The 22006-nt window shown below is 38.2% G+C and overlaps 1 protein-coding gene and 1 long non-coding RNA gene across 3 annotated transcripts in view; one reads left to right on the top strand and one right to left on the bottom strand.

Moving 5' to 3' along the window:
* The window catches only part of RGS6 (regulator of G protein signaling 6), a 307970-nt gene that overhangs the window by 213804 nt on the left and 72160 nt on the right, over window positions 1–22006 (bottom strand). The gene's annotated exons all lie outside the window — the stretch shown is intronic.
* LOC131187559 (uncharacterized) lies at window positions 12239–20394 on the top strand. The gene is made up of 3 exons (XR_009152583.1): window positions 12239–12483; window positions 12635–12717; window positions 20271–20394. It is a non-coding gene; the product is annotated as an uncharacterized LOC131187559 (long non-coding RNA).

Genomic DNA, 22006 nt, shown 5'->3' with positions numbered 1-22006 from the left:
TCACAGAGTGAAGCCGGACAATATTAGATATTGTAGACAAATTTTAAGATCTTCAGACTAAATACAACAGTGAGGTTCAATTATCCCAGTGAAAGATGCTCTTTAAGCATAGGTCATATTTTAAAAATCTCTTAATGGTATAGTTTTAAAGGTTTTGACAAATGCCATATGTATTCGATGTAATTTGTTCTTAATTCCCTTTTCAGCTTTTAATATCTACAAGATATGTGAAAGGCTATTTTTTAATTCATCCTTAACAAGGGTGCTACTTTCCCACCACTTAAGACATTCTTCAAAGGAATTTAGCTTAATTCAGAATCGCAAGCCTCCTTTTCTAGGTCTTTTTCCCATCTCTACTCCCAGTACATTGGCAATCTTTTTTTTTAAAGAGGTGAAACACAGAACAAGAATTGGATTTTCTCCAATTGCCCCTTAAATGATTTGCTGGCAGCCAAGAATAACCAGTCTGCTGCCTCTTGCAATTCTTCATCTCTTGATTTGTATTCAACCAGCTTGCAATTAGCTCGCTCAACTGCAGAGAAAAGCTCAACTGGGCCATTTCTCTAGTTCATTCATATTACATTCATTTCATCTAATCTGTTTGATGTCTTTCCTTGGCTTCTGTGAGGAAGTATCTTCTCTGATGAAAAATGATAGTGGAAGAAAGTGGGAATTGCATTGTTTTTGATAATTTAATGGAATGCATAAGAAGGTAATACAAGCAATTAGCTAAAAGCCCGCACTAAAAACTGGAGTCACTAGCTAATGATCCAGAATATTTATGAATTCACAAGCCAATTCTATAGGGCAGGAATTGATCATCGCTGAGCCTTATGCACCCCTCAGCAATTGATATGGTCCCCATAGCAATGTCTCAAAATCCAAGCCATCCCATATTCTACCCACACATTCCATCATCAGCCAATCATTTTGTCAACCATTTTGCACAGCATGTTCCCTTGATATGATGATATTGCTTACTGATTCCTTGGAGGCCTTTTACAGAGTGAAAGTCTGCACCCAGTTAGAAAGAAATTGCTGAAATCTACTGTGTTGTTACTCTGCTGGTGTTAGTATGAAAGTTATTATGGAGAAGTTAAGGGAAGAGAATTAACTCCACACATAAATGATACCAGTTGGGCATAAACCCTGATAATGTAACTGGGATTCTGTGTCATAGCAGGTCTCTGCATGGTCCTTGAAGGCACCAAACAGCTACATATGTTACCTTCCACACAAGTTTAGATGTTGCACAGAATGATTCAAACATGTGTGAAGGATAACTGGGGCACACCTGAAGGATTTGTTTTTTGTTTTTTTTAAACTTTTTTATTGTTTTATTGTGATACACAGTCTGAAAAACATACAACATATAAATATCTCCTATTTTTAAACAATTTTTCTTAGTGGTCTTCTTTCGTTTTTGTACCTTTCCCGCCATATCTCATTTATTATTTTATTTTCTTTCTTATCCCATTTTCTTTATTTACATTAAATTATCTAATACTAATAGCTTTACTTTTTTACATTCTTACATATTTATTATTTACATATTGTATATTTCTAATTTCTCCCCTTTATTTTTTCCCTTTATTTCTAGCCTCAAGCCATTCATACCACTTGTTCCAGATTATATAATAATCTGTCTCTTCTTTCTCCTTCATTTCTTTTGTTCACTTGTCCATTTTGGCACATTCTAAAATTTTCCCTATCACTTCTTCATCTGTTGGAGTTTTTTCCTGTTTCCAATTTTGTGCATATGTTATTCGTGCAGCATGAATTCACGAAGTATTTGTTAATACACACTGAGGTGTGTTCTGATACAGAGTCTTGATTTGTAATAGTTATACTGTAATTGTGATTGTTTCTGAACTGTGGAGACTCCTTTCTGAAATCCATCCTCTCTCCATTCCTAGTATCGACACTATTTTCACCTCTGACAATATCAGAGCAACAGACAGCTGCCAGTCCAGGTCACCTCACAGAGTTGTTGTTGTTGCGGAGAAAGTAGGAGACAGGAATAGTAGGCATGTTCACACCCTTGAATCTTTTCACTCATAAGATCACCTAGACCTAGACAACTCTGACACTGGCAAAGATGTAGATGTCACCCTCTGGAGAATTTGGGTTAAATCAAATATACCTGACTTATAAATTTTTGGTTGTTTTTTTTTTTTATTTCCCTCTTTGAAAAGTTCAGGAGCATGGGCCAGACATAAGGCCTTCTTAGTGGTGGCCCCTATTTTAGGGAACTTTCTGCTCTTAGAAATATGGATATCCCTACTCTACAGGTATTTAAATCAGGCCCAAATAGCCCTATTTTAAGGATTAAGTGAATGACACCTTTTCTGTACTGAGATTTTTTAAAAGTATTATATTTATTTTTACTGGGGAGAGGAGCATTCATTCCCAGGATAGGATATAAATATGATAAAATGAAAATAGCAAGTAAATTCAGATTCCTACATCAAGAAGAATAGAGCTAAACCAGGACTTTTGGAAAGTACTAAATACTAGCTATAATTCAGAAACTCAGCAGAGGAATTACCTATTGTAATACCTGGATGAGGTAAATATGCACTTTTCTAAGGACTAGCTACTTCATGAAGTTTACTGGATCAACACATTCTTCTCTTTTCTTACAAAAGGGAGAAAGGCTTTAGAGATACCGAGGAGCCTTTCTAAACCTGGCTCCATATCTTTTATGACAGTGGCTTTAGTAGCCTGCTGTTAATGCATAAAAATTCCCCAGCCTTTTGCACCTTTGAAGTTTCCACTACATTTTCATTAAGTCCCAGAGAAACATATTATAAGGGGTTTCCTCTCCTATCCTCCTCCTGGAGGTGGGAGCAGGGGTTAAGAGGCTATGTACAAGATGTTAACCCCATCTTTTGTGTTTTATCTGTTTTATTTTTCAGGGTATGTTTTTTTTCTGCAGGGAAGTGGGAGGGACGCCTGTCAGCTTTGGAAGCCATATTAGGCCAGAAGCTTCTGTGCTGCCTTTTCATGTGTGGGAAAGTAGGAGGGGGGATTTAGTAGAGGGGTTGTCTTTAGATATAATAGCATTCTTCCTGTTGGTTAAGGTCAGGCTGATCCTGCATCTAGAGAAGGGGTGGTCAGAGTGCTGTCTCGAGATGGGACGGATGGTGATTGGAGCATGTGATCAACTGAGGAGTGAGGGGATGGTTTTGGGGGTTTTGATTTTACTGAGGGAAAACCTGGACCTCTCAGATTCACGTTTTCCTAGATGTGCCTGTTTACCTATTCTAGTAAATAGAACTTTGCAAAATGCTTGCTTCAGAGTTTTTACTTGGAGTTGGGTTTTTTCTGGAAGGTTGAGCCCCCCTGGCTCTAGCATGATGGGGAAGATATGTAATAATAAAGCAACAGTAGCCCCCCCCCCCCCGACATGCACACTATCATAACAACAAAAAAAAGTCTGAAACACTCAAGATAATTGAGGGGAAAATTCTCAAGCAACTTGAGAATAAATTAAATGAACATAACTCATCTAGAGAGAGAGAGAGAAGAAAAAATAGCTTTTGAAGTATTGCAAGATGGAGGGTCCACTCACCTCATTCTGCAGGCTGCTACAGTACAGCCTCCTTGAGATATTACAATGGAAGCAATTCACTTTTGCCTTTCTTTTCTCTGTTTTGATAGAACCTCTGCCATCATCCTGAATCTCTGTTGAGGCTTTGAACTAGAATTTCATAAGCATCTATAAAAGGAGGACTCAATTTTTTGGCTTTTCGTTTAAAAGAAAGGTGTCAAGTATGTTTCCATAAATGTTCCGTGCTCCAGAATTTCAAAAGGAAGACGACCATCCACAGACCCAAAGGAGCTGGTATTATTCTTATAGAAAGAGGGTACTTTGGGGGGGGAAAATTCTGTACACGTCTGTTAGGATTTCAGGGTAAGCAGTTATTATGCAAAATGTTTGTTTGTTTGCTGTGTGTGCGTGTGCGTGTGTGCGCACGTTTAAATATAAATTTAAATATGTGTGTGTGCATTTAAATGAATCTTTTTTTTTTCAGCCTCATACAAAATCCTGAAAAAAGTCAGCCTCTCTCAGTGAATAATGGAGAGGTCTAAAATATTTCTTCTAAATCACTTGAGAACCATTCACAGCTATAACGTTTGCCAAATGTAAAGATAAATCATTAACTATTTTAAATTTGTTTCAACAACCCTGCTGTTTTGGTCTCCTTAGGCAGTAATAATTACAGCCTCATCTTAACAAAGAAACCAATGGATATGCTTCACACACATATGCAATATAAGAGACTAGTGTGCTTGTGTGTTTCATAAGCATACGGGACGGAAAATCTGCCTTCCTTGAGCTACACACAGCTCAAATTAATTTTATGCAATTTGCAATTGCAGTTACGCAATTTATTCATTGTCTCAAACCTTATAGGCACTAGGCACCAGAAAGTTTATATTAAAATAACAGGAACAATAAATTGGGCACTATTGAAACTACAGCAACAGAAATACCAGAAATAATAAATTGTGGTTCCATGACTTAATTTCAAATGTTCTCTGGAAGACATCAAGACAGGGACTATCTGTTCCTTTCCTGCAGACTTCTGCTTCATGGGTAGAGAAAAAGGCATCAGAGAAAATGGCTGTCCTTATTATTCCTTCCTTCAACCCCATTCATCATGCAGGTTCCGATACTGAATGCAGAGATGTGACTCTGTTCAGGAAAAAAAAAACTTGCTCCTCCATTAAACAGCATAGTGTTGAAATATAAGGCTGACATCGAGAAATATGCAGTTACAGATGCTTTAATCAGAGCGCAACTTAAAAGAATTTCTAATATCAATTTCCTCTCCTGTCCTCTCCTCTCCTCTCCCCATCCCTCTCCTCTCTTCTCTTCTCTTCTCTTCTCTTCTCTTCTCTTCTCTTCTCTTCTCTCCTCTCCTCTCCTCTCCTCTCCTCTCCTCTCCTCTCCTCTCCTCTCCTCTCCTTTTTTTTGCTGAGCCAATGCATCAAAAGAACATCTCCCTATTCAGTTTCAAGTGGACTCCCTTGCACTGCACTTTCTTTCCTAATCTACAATTACAAAGCTCCAGGTGTTTTCAGGAAGATGTATCTTTGTATAGCAGGTGGCATGGATTCTACCATTCTTTATTAATAATGGTTATTTATTCAGCTTTTAAATCATAGAATATGCATGGAATTTGTAAATCACAAAATGTCTAACGTATTCTTTAATACAAGGGAGTGACTCCAAAACTTGCTTTGAAGGAGCTGCCTTTTAGGGAGGCTGGCAGTGTCAAACAGAAATGTACAAGATGCCATGCTGATAGTATTTGCCAACAAATAGGCTTCTCTTCTCTTACAGCTTTCTGTTTGCAGAATCAGGTTAAAGAAAAGGCTAATGCTTTAGCAAAACATGTCATTTGCTAAATAAGCAGTCTACAAGTATGATCATTTGCATCACTGATTTCCTAGCATATATTTTCAGGCACACAAGAGGACCAAAAATTAAATTGAGTTGAGAGGCTTTCAGTCGTGCTCTGGTTGTTTTAAAGTGTAGTCCATAGAGCCCCCAAAGCCATCTAGAGATGTCATATAAAGACTGAGAAGACAGCCGGTGACCTGAAAGCTCAGTGAATTGTCCTGGAATGGACACTGAATGTAAGATAGAAGGCAAAGAGTCATGAAGGTCCCTGAATATAATCAGTATCACTTAAGCAAACTACAACAGAGCAATGAAAAAAGAGACATTATTTATCAGTAGGAGCTGCTGCATACACACACACACACACACACACAGTGTTTGAGACCGATTCCCAACACAGACTTTAAAGATCCCTTAAAATGGAATCCTTTGACTGAACTTTTTAAAAAATAGAGATAATTTCCAACCCAATGGCACTCCACGGCTTAGGACCGGGTTATTTACGGGACCGCCTGCTGCTACCATTTGCCTCCCATCGACCTGTGCGCTCCCATAGGGAGGGCCTCCTCAGGGTGCCATCAGCTAAACAATGTTGGCTGGTGACCCCCAGGGGGAGAGCCTTCTCTGTGGGGGCACCTACCCTCTGGAATGAGCTTCCCCCAGGACTTCGACAGCTTCCTGACCTCCGGACCTTTCGCCGCGAGCTGAAGACGTACTTATTCTTCCGTGCAGGACTGGCATAAAACTATTAGTAATTTTAATTGGGTTTTTTATGCTTTTAGTGTGTATTTTAACTAATGGGCCAAATTGAATAGGTTTTTTAATGGGTTTTTAACTGTATATTGTATGTTTTATTGTGTTTTTATCTGGCTGGAAACTGCCCTGAGTCCTTCGGGAGAAGGGGGGTATAGAAATTAAATTATTCTTATTCTTATTCTTTTGAGCAAAAGCGCTGAGGGATGGAAAACAAATGATCGTCCTTAGTTTCCAAAGGCAGATGCAAACCCTAGCAAATCACAATATTGGCAAACCTGTCTCCATATGTTTTGATCTATCCGGTGAGAGGAACTGGATTGGGCATGCTTCAGATCCTGTTCACATCCTGTAACTTTACTTCATTGTAAACTGTTAAGAATTGTTATGGAGTTGGACAGCTGCAAAACTACAATATGACATTAAGCCATTTTATAAGAGAAAGGAAGCATGCCTTCTCAGTGATGGAGGATACCCATTTGAATGATAGAATTTCGAATGGAATTCTCTGGAGATCTGCTCCCACCTTCACAAACCAATGAAATATGGTTACTCTCCTTGGGCTAGGATGGTGGTTGAGCTCGTTTGGTTTGGTTTGGTTTTATTTGGTTTTGTTTGGTATGGTTTTGTTTGGTTTGGGGTGTGTGTGTGTGTGTTAATGTTTTGAGTTGCTCTTCCAGTCAGCTGTACCTTATTTTCTTTGATTTAAGTTATTATTGTATATTTCATTGTTAGCTGTCACGAGTTGTTATGGAATTTGGCAGCTTCAAAACTAGAATATGACATTAAAATAATACAATCCCAGCAACTGAACTTATATCCTTGGGTCTGATGAGAGGGAGAGAATAAAGGGAGGGAACAGGACTATTTAACTAGAATGACTGTTGTTACTACTGTATCATATGAACTTTTTAAAGTGTTTTCTGGAAATGCAAACCAACAATGGAGAAGCTGGGTTCCATTTTAACAATAAGCTATAATTTATACTGCTATGTGGATGAAGCTACCAAAGTTCATGCTCTCCCTTTTCTATTCAGCCCCTTTCCTCCAGCAGAAGGTTGAAGGGAAGTTTGGAAACTGTTACTTCAAACTCCTATCAACCCTGATTAACTTTTAGCTAAAATATTTAAAACACATGAATTCCAAACATTGACTGACTAATTTGTTTCAAGAAATCATTGTTAAAGTTAAGCATGGTTTAAAATGTATGTGTAATGCCAGAGTATGCTTAACTAAAAATAGAAGCAAAGGCTTTCAAAAGTGCAATATCAAAGTAAGTTATATTATTAACACCCCTAAATTAACTTATTATTGAGGACCTGATATCTTTCCTCAGTCAAAATGACCAGGATCATCTTGAGACAGAGTGTTATAGTTTAAATTAATTTAGGGTACATAATTTAGAAGCCGCACTGGCACAGTGGTTAGAATGCAGTACTGCAGCTAATTCTGCTGACTGCTGTCTGCCAGCAGTTTGGCAGTAACTCAGCCTTCCATCCTTCAGTAAAATGAGGACCCAGATTGTTGTTGGAAAAAATACGTTGCCACTGTAAAAAGCTGTAGGGCACTGGGAAGTGGTATATAAGTCTAACTGCTATTGCTATTGCTATAAATGAATGTTCTCATTTATATGTATACAAGTAGTCCTTAACTTATGAACGTAATTGAGCCTGGAATGATGGTCATAAGTTGTGACAGTTGTTAGGTGAGTCACCATGTGACCTTCCCCAATCTGATGACTTTTTCAGCAGTGGTTGTTAAGTGAGTGCCACAGTTGTTAAGTAAACCAGTTTTCTTCAATTTGCCAGAGAAATGGAAGTACACACTGAAAAATGGCAAAAACCACTGAAAATTGCAGATACCAATAGGGAGGGGAGGTGCTATAGCTGCCAGAATTTTGGAACTGGGCAGTCATTAGTTCTGGGGACATCTGTCATAACTTCAAATGGTCATGAAGCATGGACCTGTAATATTTCTAAATGAAATTTAGAAGTAATAACGTCAGTAGAAATCAGAAGCACATATATATGTGAGATATATGTGCTGTTGTGCCAGTCATAAATAGTACTATCAGGTTTAATTTATATATAAATGGAAACCTATCAAACAGAAACTTCGCTGTCAAAAATGAGCAGACTGAGCAAATGAGTAAGGGGAAAATTGAAATTAAAAATTAAAAGACTAAAATTCCCACAGTACACCTGGAAATTATTTAAAAAAAATAAGGTGAGATTTATAGCATAGCCCAGGAAAAACCTCAAAGTCAAATATATTTGATATGCAATGTCAAAGAAGCTATTAGGGAAAAGAAATCTTCCCTCAGAATTTAGGTCTTTTTAATGAGGCTACAAAGAAGCACAGACTTGCACCAAAAAAATATATGAAAGGAAACAATAAGAGGCACACAAAAGTATTTTGAAACATTTTTAACCTGAGGGTCAACAATTGCAAATGCAATGAAGAAACCAGCAAATGACGCAGGTAAACCATTGGGTGCCAAAGGAGTTAAAGAAACTTAATGAAATTGCAAAGAAACAAAATGAATTATTTATATTTTCCTATCTAAGGAGGACCTAGGACATCTACCTGAATTGTACTATTTTAAGATAGCGTTATGAGCAATTATAAAATATGAACTTTTTGACCTAACTGCTAGAGTGAAACAAACAAATCACTTCATTTTCCTGGCATATTTTAAGAGTTTCTAAAAAAAACTCAGAGAAGAAATTGCCGATGGAATACAACCAATTAGATCATTTTGACAAAATCTTGCTTCAGAAATGTCTTAAGCCAAGGGTCTCCAACCTTGGTCCCTTTAAGACGTGTGGACTTCAACTCTCAGAGTCCCTCAGCCAGCAAAGCTTGCTGAGGAACTCTGGGAGTTGAAGTCCACACATCTTAAAGGGACCAAGGTTGGAGACCCCTGTCTTAAGCTATATTTTATTCTTTAAAAGCTATCTGCTAAATTTTTTTGAAGCAAAATACGAACCAAAATTTTACTAGATGACATGTTACATGACTTTTGCTTTTATTTATTTATTTATTTAGTTAGTTAGTTAGTTAGTTATTGTATATGGCTACCCAACTCACTCACTGTGACTTTGGGCATCTTTCAGGAATAAAACCCCAAATATAAAATTCAATACTACCCCTCCACCAGTGGTGGAATTCAAATTTGTTTACTACCAGTTCTGTGAGCATAACTTTGTGGGCGTGGCTTTGTGGGTGTGGCAGGGATACCGCAAAATCTACATTCCCACCCTACTCCAGAGGAAGGATACAGCAAAATCCCCATTCCCTCCCCATTCCTGGGGGAAGGATATTGCAAAATCTCCATTCCCAACCTACTGTGGGGCCAGCCAGAGGTGGTATTTGCCAGTTCTCTGAACTACTTAAAATTTCCGCTACCGGTTCTCCAGAACCTGTCAGAACCTGTTGAATTTCACCCCTGCCTTCCACCTGGTGACAACATTCAAACAAATCACTTGATGGGTTCCATATCAACCTGGAATCCCCATGTTAAAACCATGTCTTCAGGGCCTTTTGGAAGAGTATCAAGGTGGAGGCCAATCTTATCCCACAGGGATTATGTTCCTAACAACCTTCTTCTTGGTCTCAGTAGGTGGACTGTCTTGAAACCGTAACATACCTGCCTCCCTAATCTAATAGGTTGGGTCTATGTAGTTAACTGTTGGGTCTATATAGTTAATTATGTAGTTAACTGTAACTTTGTTGCTGGCAATCCTTATGATTTATATTGATATATTGACCATCAATTGTGTTGTAAATGTTTTATCTTGATGAACGTATCTTTTCTTTTATGTACACTGAGAGCATATGCACCAAGACAAATTCCTTGTGTGTCCAATCACACTTGGCCAATAAAAATTCTATTCTATTCTGTTATATTGTACCTTTTTTTAAAGGAATAAGACTCTTCAGCAATACAGAAATTAGTCTTATGAACGTCTGCTTTAGGCTATGTTTTGGAAGTCTACTAGACTATAGGATCCTCTCATCTCAGGTTCACTATCTTAACCCCAGTTTTTACTTTGAGAAACCAAACACATAGCACAGTTCTGTGACAAGTTGGAAAAATCTTAGGATATGCTAATATCTCATCAACTATTACAACCAAGTTCTGTATTCAATGATGGTCTGAAAACAGAGAGGACTAATTATTTTACCTATTATTTTGCACTCCCCACTCTAAAGTTAAGATCCTATCACTGTATTTTCATAGTTGATATAAGCAATTAGGGAGTACAGAACACCCAGCCATCTATGAGGTGCAATTCTGCTTATTAGCCAGGTCTAGCTAATGTAGTGTTAATTAAATAAATTACTCTATTTCCTTCTCATTAATAGCCTCAGTGAGACTTTTGTGGACAATTTCCTTATTAGCTATTCAGAGCAGATGGCCACTTGGCGCTGTCATACTTTATATGCTAGAGAAGTGGCAAAAGTTAATGGTGAACTGGAATGCAAAACTTTTTGCTTGAAAGTTCTACGAATTCCTCCAACTGGCACATTTACATTACCAAGAGCTTTTCTTTCTAGCAAACTAGTAAGAATATTCAGCTATTCTGTCTTGAGAGAAGAGAATGTTCATGTATTGACAGCATAGATTAATAATGCCTTCCATTGAGGACCTGTATATTGCACAAATCAAGAAGAGGGCCGTGAAAATATTTACAGATCCCTCACATCCTGGACATAAACTGTTTCAACTCCTACCCTCAAAACGACGCTATAGAGCACTGCACACCAGAACAACTAGACACAAGAACAGTTTTTTCCCAAAGGCCATCGCTCTGCTAAACAAATAATTCCCTCAACACTGTCAAACTATTTACTGAATCTGCACTACTATTAATCGTCTCATCGTTCCCATCACCCATCTCTTTCCACTTATGACTGTATGACTATAACTTGTTGCTGGCAATCCTTATGATTTATATTGATATATTGATCATCAATTGTGTTGTAAATGTTGTACCTTGATGAACGTATCTTTTCGTTTATGTACACTGAGAGCATATGCACCAAGACAAATTCCTTGTGTGTCCAATCACACTTGGCCATTCTATTCTATTCTATTCTATTCTATTCTATTCTATTCTATTCTATTCTATTCTATTCTATTCTATTCTATTCTAATAAATGTAATTAGGTGAAATGCATGAAAATTGTCACTTTCTGTTAACTTTTGTAGACTTCCTCTCTACTAAATCAGATAATATATGGATGGGCATAGAGATCCTTACTGCAAATCACACACATTTTATTGTCTTCAATTTGGCTTAACCTTTCATCCAGTTCCTTATTCAAAGTCACAAGTATTTCACATCAGGGTAACAAATACCTGAAAAGTATACATTATATAGACCAGGAGTCTTCAACCTTGGTCCCTTTAAGACTTGTGGACTTCAACTCCCAGAGTCCCTCAGCCAGCGAAGCTGGCTGAGGAACTCTGGGAGCTGAAGTCCACAAGTCTTAAAGGGATCAAGGTTGGAGACCCCTGATATAGACAACCAATTAAACTGAACATTCCCTTGTGAATCTAACAGCATTTTCCCATATTGCAAACTGATGGCTGTGTTCTTGAACACATCTCTGATATTTCTTCTCGGGGGAAAAATGGAGTGTTCTTATTGAGAAAAATCAGACATCCAAAATACTTGCCCAAGGTTAAATTTAAACCATCTTTCTCTTTTATTGGTGCCATATTACATCTATTTGGGTATCTTTATTATAGATACAAGAATTCAGGAATATTACACCTTCTACCTTCTATTTATTATTAACACAGAGATCTATTGTGATTTTCCGACAACTAGATGGCAATTGACAATTATACAATTGTTTTCTATACCAGAACTGCTTTCCCATCAAAGGAAACTCAGTAGATCTGAATATCCCTTTTATTCCACCACATTTGGGTAAACTCATTTGCAGGCAAGCCCAGTTCTGTTTCTCGGAAAATGTAACTTGGGACCTGACCCTTAGAGAAGGAGAATAACAAGCTGGGACTGCATGTCAGTGAGCTGAAACAGCAACAAACCACAGGGGGTGGGGAAAAGCCCACAGAAGCAAAAGTGGAAGAGAGATCTTGTTAAGCCTTAGCAAAGATGAGAAGAAAACAGAAGGAAAAGCCAGGAAACGTCTTGGCATTGCCAGAAGGATCTTTCAATCAAGAACAGATGGGCGCAGTTCAGATTGCTGATTGTCGTACTTCTCAAAATACGCCGTGCAAGATCTATGCAAAATGAGCTTGTTGGAGTTGCATTGTTGAAGAGTTCTTGTGTTGTATTTTGGTAAGGAGATATTCAAGTTTCAAGCAAGTTGCAAAATGGGTTTTAAAAAACTCATTGTAGTTTTAATGGGTTTTTTAACTGTAAATGTGGTGTGCATTTTTATTTCATTGTTACCAATTATATCTTCCTTTTTTTCCTCTTGTGATTCAAGGTCATGGATGGACAGAACTCTCTCCTACAACACCCTATGAAGCAGGGGTGGTATTTACTTACCTTCGCTACTGGTTCGCAAATGTGAGTGTGCGTGCCCGTGGTGGGTTTCTACCAGTTTGCCCCGGTTCAGGTGAACCAGTAGCGGCAGCGGCAGGAGGCTCTGCCCATCCTCCCGGATATCATCACGGATGCTCTGTGCATGTGCAGAAGTTTCTATGCATGCGCAGAAGCACTGTGAGCAAGAAAAGTGCACATGCATGCGCTCCCGGTTCCAAACTGATAGCAAAGGTAACTACTGGCATGCACATGCACTTTGCTCATGCACACCACCTCCGCACATGCACAGAACATCAAAAACGTGGATAAATGGGAGGTGATTACATCCGGGTTGGTGGGTGGAGCCTCCCACAGCCACCAGTACCAGTTTGCTCAAACCGGATAGAACCGGCGGAATATCACCACTGCTGTGTAAGAGATTGGGCTCAAAAATAATGACTGGCAAGGACTGGGAATGGACTTGAACCTAATCCTTGTCCAAGTCCTTATTCATGACACCACACTGTTTTTCATAAACCATTTTAAATACTGTTTGAAAAGAAAGAGGAACCACATCAGTAATAGAAGGATCAATTGTTAATAAGTCTATTCTCTTGAAAACAGAACCAAATGGGGAAATTTTCCATATTAGTCTTTTTGTTGATAAAACTCTAGCCTATAAATTTGGCCATTAAAAAAAATCACTCTAACAGTTGCTATCACTGGATAGTTAAACTTCTTTCTGATGTAGATCAGTGGTTAAGACATGGAGCTCTTGGTCTGGAAAGCTGGCAGTCCAGGTTCGAGACCTGAGTGGCATGTGATGGGGTGAGCTCCCACCCTCGCCCCAGTTCCTGACTACCTAGCAGTTCAAAAGCATGCAAATGCGAGTAGATAAATAGGTACCACTTTGGCCTTGAAACAGAGATGGACACTGCCCCTTATAGTCGGCAGTGACTAGTGGAGTAAAATCCATAGGGGGATTCACACGTACCTATACCTAAACACACACATATATAAATATATATACAGATGAAAACTGCTATCATCCCTAACTATTGGAAATTTTACCTGGAGCTGAATGAAGTGGGATGAACCGGATCTGGAAGGGTCAAACTTATTATGTGGTGCAGGAAATGCTAATGGTTTAACAAGACAAGTTCCATCTGTACTATTTTCAAAACAATTTTTGCAAGTAACCCTTCTGATCTTTTTCAGAGAACATTTTTGGGGAAAAACTACTGTGATTTCAGAAACCCTTTCTTTTGATCTCTCCTATATACTGCAAATGTCAATCTTATTCTTTTATCTTTCATTTTCATGAAGCGAAGCACCTCTTATTTCTGAACTGTGTGAAATTTCATTTGTTAGGCACCAAACATTCCATTTTCAGAAAATGGATCTGGAGATGGTACAAAGAAGAAAGATGCTATCAAGAACTGTCATAGTGGAAATTGTGGTGGGCATTTTTGAGAGAAAGGTGACTGCTTCCTAAGAAACCATCTCCTTAAAGATAGTTCATAAAGAACCTCTAAAGGATTCATGGATGGTCTTTTAAGATGATTTATAACTTTAATGAGAGGAAGGGAGAAGGAGGAGGACAGAAAACGTTCCTACAATTTGTTTCCTAGTTTAATAGATTTCAAATGGCAACATATTATTCTCCTTTCAAATGACAACTGCATTCTAAAATCTTGGGATAAAACATTTTGAGGCTGACGTTCTTAGATTTATATACCATCTTTTCTCCAGGATCTCCATGCATCTTACATGAGGTTACCTGTCTTTATTTTATCTCACTTCAATCTTCTGAGATAGATTGGTCAGAAAGTGATTAGTCCAGTATGAATGGAAGATTGTTGATTAAAAAAAATATTTGGGGACATCTTAATATACCCTGTCCATTATTTTTCTGCTGCAAGCCACATGCTTCATGTACATGGAAGCCTTCATTGGTTGCCAGTGCAATTCAAGGTACTGGCTTTTGGCTTCAGCGCCCTAAATGCAGTCACAGTGCCAGGATACCAAAGAAAATTCTTGACTCATGATAAGTATGCCTGGATGCTAAATATTATAGGAAAACCCTTCTAAGGATACCTCAATTGCCAATAATTATTCCGTGCTAGCCTGAATATTCATGGAGGTGCATTTGCTCTTGAGAAGCAGCTTACAGGGGCTCTTAGTGTGTATTCTTTGCCAAACTCTTGAAGATGAAGCTTTCCCAAGCATCCATGTGTGTGTGTCTGTCTATCTGTGTGTAGGCTGGGTATATTACAGAAAAACATTCCAGTGGATCCAATAGTCCACAAGCTAATTCCTACAATGGTCTATTCAAAAGAGAGAACTTTGTGTAGGTTTGGGCACATTTATTCAGAGATATATTACAAAATGAGCAGGCCTTAGAGGTCTAGCATATTTTCCTTTTCTGTGTTTGCCAAAGAAAATTCCATCCATTGTTTCTTCCCATACTTAAGAGTTCTAAAACTAAATTGCCAAGGAACTCAGGGAAATTTAAATAAATTTAAATAAACGTGTAAATTTAACAGAAAGCAACAGCCAATCCGGGCAAGGTCCTGGAGTTCATTTCCCTGAAGGCACCTGCTGATATTGTTTCTGCTTCATCAGAAACTGTAGGTGGGCAACCTTGGGTGGCTGAAGGCTATACTTCCTTTTTGAAGGGGTGTGTTTGTGTGCATGTGTGAACAGTATGTCCATTTTACACAGTAGGGTTTTAGGACGAATCTGGTGGACGTTCTTTTTAAATTTTAGAGATGACATAACAGTTTTCAATTGCCTTGCCAACTAAAAAAAAAAAGACAAAAATGTTGCCATCAGTTTCTATAATCATGACCAGAGGAAAGCCCAGAGACAACAATGAGGGGGCTCCAGTGCTGCATATATCCTGGGCCCAACAGTTGCTGTCTTCTGCCATAGACCATCTCAAATTTTCTTCATTAAATTTACTCTGCTGCATTTCATTCTCCTGAGGATTGGGCTAAACCCTCTTTTTGTGATGCCTTAAAAATGCCACAGAGACACATCTCTTCCGAAATGAATAAAGCAGAAAGTAGACAGGTGCATTTATATATTAGGTCCAATTCTGAAAAATCTCTTTGACAAGATTGCTTCTACACAGCTTTTGAAGGTGGCAATAAATCAACAAACAGAAAGAGCAAATACACAACAAAGCAAAATGCATGTTCACACACCCACGATGGGTATTAAACTAAAATGCATTTCTGCCAAAAATTCAGGAATGTAATCTTGAAGCTTAGAGTAAGCTGGAATTATTCCTCTGCTTTATTATTCATCAGAGACTAATCCTGTTTCTGATAACTCTATAATTCATCAGGTGATTTAAGAGACTTAAAATGAAATATGCTTACCCCACGTCCTCTATTTTACAAAACCCATAATAAATCTCTTTGTTTCACTGCAAAATTTCCATAAAGATACAGATGCAAATACGCATTCCTATTTTTTTGCTTTGTTTCCAAAACAACGATGTTCAAATCAAAGGAAGTTTAACAGCCTTAGGTAAAATGTATCTTTTCAATAATGATTCAAAAGAGAGAATTAAAATACTACAGAAATAGTATTCATCTGGCTCTGATTAATGCATTTGGAATGTTGGCACGTACATTGTGTAACCTTTTATAAGAGAACTGCAGTAAGCCTTGTAAAATATACGTGCCAATTTAGGATAACCAATTCCAGATTAAGTCTGATTGTTCTAGGGAAAACAGTAGTAAAACAATATATTATTTGATGCTCTCTGTATCAGATTCAGTCTACGGAGGATATACCATCATATTGTGAATGTTTTACTCAAGTATTCATGAGATTCATTGTACTTATTAACTTTCCATTACAAAACCTGAGTGTTCCTGGCATTTTAACGAACAGAGAAGAAATACTAGCCCTTCATTTTCCAACTTTGCTTAAATAAACAGCAATTCCACTGGCAGGATGGGTTCGCAATACATAACTCTTCAATTAGCAATATGCAGTTTGACATGGTTGGTTGCAATTGACCATTTTCCAACTTCAACAACCAAACTATCCTGGATCAAAAATCATCATCTCAGGGGAAAGTATCTGAGCTCTTTAACTTCTGTATTCTATGGAACCAAAGTTTGCAAAGCCAAGTCATAAACTAATCTATTTCCTGGCTGACAAGCAAGAGCTACTTTTAAGAATTTCTAATGGGACACATCAGTTGTTCTTCTGGGGTTGTTGTTGTTGTTTTTTTTTTTGAGTCTTCTGTGTTTTTTTCTGTCCATCCATAGTAGACCTAATAAGTGGTGATATATGAAATGTATGAACATTTCATATATCACCACTTATTAGGTTTATTACTATAGTAGCATTCCATCAATTTCCAAGTTCTCTTGTCTCATCCATTGTATGTTTGTTCCAGTAGCCTAAATTTTCCTGGTTCACCAGCATCTGGCATAGGTCTTCCAAATTCAAGCAGCATCTGAGCTAGCATTAACAGAATACAGATTTGGAAGGGACCTTCCTTGGAGGTCTTCTACTCCAATTCCCTGCTCAAGCAGGAAACCCTATATCACTTCAGACAAATGGTTGCCTAATCTCTTCTTAAAAACTTCTAGCGATGGAGCCCCCACAACTTCTGGAGACAAGCCTTTCCACTTGTTAATTCTTCTCACTGTCAGGAAAATTCTCCTTAGGTTGGATCTCTTTTTAATAAGTTTCTATCTGTTGCTTCTTGTTCTGCTTTCAATGTTTTGGAAAATAGATTGAATTGCTCTTCTTTGTGACAACCCCTTGGAAGACAGCTATCATATCATCCCAAGTCATTTTCTTCATTAGAGTAGAGATACCCAATTCCTGCAACCATTCTTCATATGTTTTAGCCCATATCATTTTTGTTGCTCTAGACTCTCAACATCTTTTTTTGTATCATGGTGACTAAAACTGGATGGACTATCCAAGTGTGGTCTCACCAGTGCAGTATGAAGCAGCACTAACACCTCACATGATCTTGATATTATCCCTCGGTTGATGCAGACCAGGACTGCATTGGCTTTTTTTTTGTAACTGCAGCACACTCCTGGCTCATATTTAATGGATTGTCCACTAGGACTCCTGGATTCCTCTCACAGTTACTGCTATTGAGCCAAGTACCACCCATTCTATATCTGTGCATTTAGATTTTACAAGTATAAAACCTTGCTTTTCTCATACCTGAATTGCATTTTGTTGGATAGGGCCCAGTGTTCACATGTTTCAAGATCCTTATGGATCTTGAGCCTATCTTCTAAAAAGTTGGCTATTCGACCTGTGCGCTCCCACAGGGTGGACCTGCTCAGGGTGCCGTCGACCAAACAATGTCAGTTGGCGGCCCCCAGGGGGAGAGCCTTCTCTGTGGCGGCACCGGCCCTTTGGAATGAGCTGCCTCCAGGGTTGCGCCAACTCCCCGACCTCCAGACCTTCAAACGCGAACTTAAGATCTTATTATTTCATCATGCGGGACTGGCCTAAGTGAAATTTTAAATGAAAATTTTAAATGGGTTTTATGTTGGTCTATGACCGTTTTAGTTTGATTTGGCCTATTGTAAATATTTGGTTTTAATTTTGCTTTTAAATTTGTTGTTTGTACTTTGTGTTGGTTTTTAATATGGCTGTAAACCGCCCTGAGTCCTTTGGGAGAAGGGCGGTATAGAAATTAAATTATAAATAAATAAATAAATAAATAAAATAAATTCCACTCAGCTTAAGTGTCATCTGCAAATTAGATGAATTCCCCCTCTATTGCCTGATTTAAATCATTTATGAAGATATTGAAGAGTATTGGGTCTAAGACAGAACCTTGGGGAGCCCCACTGCATGCTTCCCTCGTGTCTATCTCAATTCATGTGTCTGTGTGTGTGACTGTGCAGCCTGTGTATAGGCTGCAGGTCATCATCTTTAAAAAGTAAAGTCACTAAAAGAAAAAGAAAAGATAAAAAATAATAATTCAGAAATATAGATCTGATGAAGCCAAAGGTTGGATCTCAAAACAAAATAGGATTATTCAAAATCAAATTATTATTTAACTATAAGCAAAATTTGAATCTGCTCCCATGTGATTTAAAGTCTTCAAATAGTTTCAGCCTGAAACTTACATACTGAAAGGACATCCATGAGTCAAAACTCAATTATACCTAGTATTTCAAAGTTGGATAGACTCAAATCAGATTGGGCCACAGTCCTATTTAGACAATCTCTGTATACCCTTGAAATAAAGACCAAGGCCATTTGGTTTTCCAAGAAACCTGTCAGCAAATTTCAGTTTCATAAACAACATTGGAAAATACGGATTCTTCTCCCATATTGGTGGCAACTAAGAACAAGTTACCCAAAATATAAAGGTCCCTATAATGGATTTCCCCCCCAAAAGGCAGCAAATTTATAAGTGGGAAAAAGGCATACTAAACATACTGTTTTTTATATTTTTAGGGAACCTGTGTGGGATTGTAGCATAACGGCTATTTTAGTCTTCCAGATGTACAGTATTAAAACATCTAAATTCTCTATCAGGATGGGCAAATAGTGGTAATTTTTTTAAAAATAGAGCCTTTGCATATCTGAGAGGCATCAGCTGGAGAAAGCTCAGCCACTGCACCGAAAAGAAAATAAGTTTCCTTCCATAATGAAAGTAATATAATTACCCTTCAGGGTAAAAATTTCCTCTTGCTCTGCGGGGATTAATTTCAGTGTATTTCAAGTTAACTGCCTGCTTTAATGATTTTGAGCACATGTAGTTAATGAGGCATAGGAATGAAAAAATCTAGGGCTCTTTGAATCATAATCTGAGGAAGCTAACAAACATTCCCCTTGTGCCCATACACACGCATACATTCACAGTGGTGAAATCTAATTTTTTTTACTACCGGTTCTGTGGGCGTGGCTTGGTGGACGTGTGGCTTGGTAGGTGTGGCTTGGTGGACGTGGCAGGATAAGGATACTGCAAAATCCCATTCCCTCCCCACTTCTGGGGGAAGGATATTGCAAAATCTCCATTTCCACCCCACTCTGGAACCAGCCAGAGGTGGTATTTGCTGTTTCACGGAACTACTCAAAATTTCTGCGGCCAGTTCTCCGAACTGTTGAAAATTTCTGCTACCGGTTCTCCAGAATCTGTCAGAATCTGCTGGATTTCACTCCGATACAAAGGCAACCGCACTCTAATTTAAGAATGATGATAAAAACACAGGCACAGAAAGTAATGTTACTACACAGAGAAGTTTATTTTTTCATTTGATCTGTGTGGTAAACTGACTACTAGCATAATCAGTAATTAGGGCACCTCTGCCAGCTATCGTGACAGATGTTACATTAAACCTTAAATTACAGAACAGTCAATAATAACCATTTTCTGTAATTTAACATGCTTTCAGATCTAAAAGCTAGATTATCAACTTGCTGAGCTACTTTCTGACAGCAATATCTGATTCTCTGCATCCAACAGAATAAAGCCTATTCAATTTCTCAAAGCTTCAGGTAGGAGAAAGTACAGTGCAGGATATGATTTGGGTTAATTACTAATAACTGCCAAATGGTAATCAATTGTTTTGTTTCTTTTTCCACAGCTTCTCAAGCAACCTTCCTGCCACAGTTTACTTTGGATTCCGATCTCTTTATCCAGCCCCAACTATAAAGAACAATTCAAATCTCAGCTTAATTGGAAAGACCACTGCGGACAGGAAAGGAGGTGAAATCAACAACTTTGGCAGAGAGTAAAAGAAGAAATGATTTAACAGACCAGTTCTGTAACAAAATAGAGCAGGTGTCTTAACTTGAAAATGCGGATACTTTTTTTGGCTTTTGAGAAAATATATAGATACCTTGATTCTTCAACTGTTTTGAAAACAAAACAAAAGACAAAACTCAGAGTAAGTAAAATTAGTGGTTGCACAAAAAAGAATTCTTAACTAGGTTATCTAGGTTGAAGAATATCAAATATTTTAGGGCTATTCAATCTGTTAGTTATTTAAAAGCGTGCAACGAGAACTGCAGAAAAAAAAGGCTGTCATGCTTCCAGACTTGACATCAGGAGTGAAATCTAAAAATTTTCCCTACCGGTTCTGTGGGCGTGGCTTAATTGGTCGGCATGGCTTGGTGGTCAGATGACTGGGTGGGTGTGGCCAATAATAATAAATAATAAAAATAATAAACAAAGTATACAAAACAATAAGAGGTACCAAAAACCAACTTTCACACTTTACACACACACAACACAACTGACTCACACACAATGTAAAAGCAGCTGCACTTCACCCAAAATGGCCCCTGCAAGAAGCAGGAACCTCCCACAGCCACAAAAAGCTCAAAAACCAACTTTCACACTTTACACAAACACAACACAACACAACACAACTGATTCACACACAATGTAAAAGCAACTGTATTTCACCCAGAATGGCCCCTGCAACAAACAGGAACCTCACACAGCCACAAAAAGCTCAAAAACTTTACACACACACAACACAACACAACACGACTCACACACACACACACACACACACAAAATGCCACATATAGCTTTGTGAGATTTTGTGTGCTTGTGTAGTTAGAGTGAAACACTACAGAAACACACCAAATCTCAGAAAGCTGCACAAATATTTTATTTTATTATTTTATTTTATTTATATTTTTTAGATCAGGTTAGATCAAACCTTAGTAACTTTAAGGTTTGTGGACTTCAATTCCCAGAGTTCCTCAGCCAGCAAAGCAGGCAAATTGAATTGCTGACTGAGATGGATTTCAGGCAGGCAGCTTTAATTGCTAACTGATGCAACTGATGTAAAGCATGGAAAGGAGCAGTATAAGGTAAGTGCTTCATTGCAGCCCAGAATCTCTTAAAAGGAGGTTTTCTACAAGCTCTTCGGCTGAAGAGCTTGTAGAAAACATGTTTTTTAAGGTTCTGGTGATGAGGAACTCAGCTGGGATCGCCAGAGGAGCCTTTTAAAACTTTTTTTTTTTTACAAACTCTTCGGTCAAAGAGGTTGTTTTAAAAAAAAGAGTTTAAAGGGTTCTGAAGATCTCAGCTGAGCCGCGGGATCCGCAAAGCTTTTTTTTTTTTACTTCTAAAGGCATGTTTTCAGCTGAAGAAAAACTTTTAAAAGTAAAAAAAACCCTCTGATGATGGTGCAGCTCAGCAGAGGCAGGGGGCGGGGCCAGGTACTTTTGCTACTGGTTCTCTGAACCACCCGCCACCATTGCTACCGGATCAGGCGAGCCGGTCTGAACCGGGAGCATTTCACCCCTACTTGACATCCTCTCAGTCAAATCCCCCCATAAAAAAAATCTTTATTGAAGGATATCT

This window comes from Ahaetulla prasina, chromosome 1 (assembly GCF_028640845.1).
Source record: "Ahaetulla prasina isolate Xishuangbanna chromosome 1, ASM2864084v1, whole genome shotgun sequence".
Lineage (NCBI taxonomy): Eukaryota > Metazoa > Chordata > Lepidosauria > Squamata > Colubridae > Ahaetulla > Ahaetulla prasina.
The sequence above is the reverse complement of the archived record's forward strand: the minus strand, read 5'-3'. Positions and strand labels throughout refer to the sequence as shown.